Raw genomic sequence first — 4,057 nt, 5'->3', positions numbered from 1 at the left:
AATATCGCGAACGTACGAAGCATTAATATTCGCACTTCACCAACAAAGGATTGTTGCCAGATGTTTTTTTTCGCAGATACTACCGTCCACCAAACTAGTTTCGAGCTGTAATTTCATCTGCGCCTCAGGTATGTCTAAAAATAACTTTAAATATAAGAAAATTGAATTTTTAAAATTTTAAGACAACTCTCAGGCTGTCCTGTTTCCGATTTTTGAAGATGATATTGGAAATATCTTCTAGCATTTATACGAGATGCCTACGAGCAGTGGCGTGTTCCAACAACGAGCGAATGGATTAAAGTACGAGTATGTGCAAATGAGTCTGCACATCGCTGAAATGCACCTGTGCAGCTATGCAGTTTGCGGGTGCATTTGCTGTGTGGACTCCTTAATGCACGCACGTGAATAATGCAACAATGAAACTGCAAATAATGAACGTAAACAATTCCCTGACCATTATTTACAATTTCGCTTTAAAAGGATACCTCACGCCGTGGATACTGCAGTTTCGCGTAAGGACAATAGAAAAATTCCTTTGTTTTTATTGTTTGATCCGCCAGCAATTCGTATAACTTTTTGTTTGTTTATATGAAGTTATGCGCTGGATGTGTGGGTGTATGACCAGCAACTCCAACAATGCTTTGTTCGAACAATGGAATCCTTTTGTTGCGTTTCAACAGATTTTGTTACACAATTTGCGAATTTCTTAAAAACTGTTAAACCACAGAAATTCTCTAAATCGATTTTCAAATCCAGTAACAGTTTTTTGTTCTAAAAAAGAATGAAGCTATTGTGGAAAAACATTGTTTAATTTAAATATTGTAATAGCTTTTATTTTAACTCATATTTGCATACGTGTTATATCGCGGGAGTGGCCATTGTACAAGGAAGGTGTCCACCGCATCAGATAAAACTTTTCCTTACGATTACTACAGGATGAGAAAAGCAAGGCTTTGTTTCATATATTTCAGATATTTTTGTATGAGTTGTTCTGTGTTTTCATTGAAATTGAGAGCTTAGATTTCCCAAAAAGATATAATACAATTGATGTCCAAGCCCGAGCAACTTTGTCCTCTGTAAAAGTTTTCTTATCCTTTTTGTTTCAAAGCATAGGGCCACATTATTCTTCACAGTTTGTTGGTAAGGTGCTTTTTATTTTCGTATGTATATAACACTACTTATTCTTATTCTAAACTCTTTTATGTTCTTGTATGTGAGAACATGGAGGGGATAACTCTTATTTTATTTGCTACTTCCAAATAATTGAGATAAATTGCAATACTGTACTAATATGTGGATAGTTGATATGTATAATAGTATGTTCGAATCATTTTTAATTATCTATATCCCTCTCTGAGTGAAGCATGAATTCATTTTTTGATGAATTAATATTATTAATAATTTTCACTGCTCTTATTTTCAATGTTGAGATAAAGATTGCAACAATAAAATTTGTGGACAAATGAAATTCCATTTTGGCTTGGGCTCTCATTGCTTTTACTTTACAGGCAATGAACTAAATCCAATTTACTTTTCATATATAAAAAGGAAAAATGTTTCCCTTACCAACATAGGATGAAGTAGCAAATGCCAGATAAGCTTGACAAAGCATGCATCCAAAACGAGACTTCTAGTTAAAGTCACCATCCTAAAAACAGATACAAGTGCAAGAACTGTTGGGAATAAAAATTAAAACGAAACCAAAAAAAAAATATAAATATCCAATTGCAATTTGAATAAATTTAGAATTTCATTGTTGGCTTTTGCGCAATCCAGAGTGGATGCAGTAAGCACTAAATGTCAATTGCAACAATCCAACAGACATGTCAACATTATCCTTCAGCTGAAGTTAGTAAGACTTAAAAGTGATGAAGTTAAAACTAAATGAAGTCGTATAATTAAAAAAAAATACGTTAAAAATATCAGTTACTTCGGTTTCCACAATGGAACCTAAACCTAAATGAAATGGAGTCCAAATTGTAGATTCCTACTTGCACGGTGTTAAGCAGACATTGGTGCAAATTTTGAGAAGTCGAAGATGGTCTGATTATCCTTATAGAGTTTCAGAAATTTTATGAGTACTACGAAAATTGATTTCTTTAAAAAAATGTATATGCTTCGTTTAATGCACTGCCTGCTTAGTTATTGCAATAATGTGGATATATCTAGTGGTTAAGTTTTGCCCCGAAGTCCAAATATTTTTAAATGGGTCTGCATATTCGTATATTTAGTATAGCGTAAATTTTAAAAAAGTCGAAGTGTGTTTTAATAAATAAAAAAATGTTGTTATAACTAATAAGATGGTTTTACTTGTCCAGAATTCAATTTGAATTAAATATGTTAAACCGGATATGCTACACAAAACCTATAATGGCAATTTATTGTGTCAGATTTCTGAAGGTTTTAAATTTTGAAGTCATTGAAGTAATTATGTGGAACTACAATGCATCTTCAATGGTTTGTTCTGGTGAATTAGAATTTCTCTTGTTGATTTCTGCATTTGAAGCAAATTATTTTCATTTTGATGCTCATCCTAATTTAATTACATTTTTACAAAATTAAATTCGAAATTTTTCATTGTTACGAATTCACACAATTAGTTTTTATGCAAATGAAATCTACAAACAATGACAATTATGGCCACAAGGAAAGCAAACATCTTCCGGGTTCTCCTTGAGGAGCAGTTCGGGCGTAGGACGATGAGTTACCACAAAATGTTGTAATAAAATTTTTTGAAATTAAAATAGAAGTGTTGACAAAAATTATAACATCTTTTGGGATTTCATTTCAGTGCAGCATCCGTTGTTTGTTTGCTTGCCTGTTGGTGCTCGCTTTCCTGGAGCTGATGTCCTTATTGTAGACCATGCAACAGGATTGCAATTTCGGACGTTTTCTTACAATGAAGTATAATAATACCAGTATAGAAGTAGAAGACACCGGCAAAGTCAAAGGCAAAGGCAAAGGCAGAGGCGGAGATGGAAAAGGAGAACAATACCAAGTGGAAGAACAAAAATGGCATCTGTAATAATAGTAACAATCATAACAGCAACAACAACCACTTTCAGAGGAGCAGCAGGAATACAATCGCATAAACTGAAAACATAATAAGACAAAGAGAAGGCGACGCAGTATTGAAATGCAAGTCAATTGGGAATGAAATGAAAATGAAGTGAAAACTTTAGTGCAACTGTGGGACAAATTGTTTTGAAAGCACAAGTAAAAGCGGGACGACAAAGAAAATAAACTGAATTGTTTGCTTAAGTGCTTCTTTGAATACACAAAAAAAAAAAATAATGAATAAATAGAAACGTTCAAAAACGCATCAAAAATATGAGGAAAACAAAACAGATAAATTTCATGAGCGGGAACGGTGCTCATGAGTTCACTTAATGACTTTATTTTTCCACACTCACTTAAAAAGTTTCTTATCAGCAGAGTTGCCACATATACGCTACTGTTGCCATTAAGCATTAATTTTTAAAACTCTTTTTGGTTTGGTTGAGTTTTTGTTGTTGCAGGAAATATGCTAAGAATTCACTAAAAAACAGAATACGAATTTAAACATGAAAAGAAAATGAAGCAGTTTTATGTCATATATGGATGTACTTTAAATGAAGGAAAGAAGCAACACCAAGGACATTCGTGTAGTCCCATTGGAATCGCGTTCTGCTGCCATACACGTATAACACTTTCTGCCGCTTAATGTAACTGAGCTCAATTCAGCTGAACTCGATTCGTCTTGATCCATCAAAGAAACATCACCAGGATGAGCTTATGAAGGGCATTCTAAAAGGATGTTTCTTCTTACATTGTAGGAACCAACGAATCTGTAACAACTTGCAGAAAAGAAAGTGCTGGTGTTCACTAAAAATCCATACAAACACCAAACACACACACATATATATACATACACAACGAAAGGAGACTCAAATTAAATGAAATGAAGTGTGAGCTCTCAAACCCGAAATGTAGGTTTGCATATTCCCAGTAGAAAACGGATCGATCCGTCATCGAAGACGTCTTCAAGACATGGATACATACATGAAGACCGATCGAT

This window comes from Teleopsis dalmanni, chromosome 1 (assembly GCF_002237135.1).
Source record: "Teleopsis dalmanni isolate 2A chromosome 1, ASM223713v2, whole genome shotgun sequence".
Taxonomy (NCBI): Eukaryota; Metazoa; Arthropoda; class Insecta; order Diptera; family Diopsidae; genus Teleopsis; species Teleopsis dalmanni.
This window is presented reverse-complemented; position numbering follows the sequence as displayed.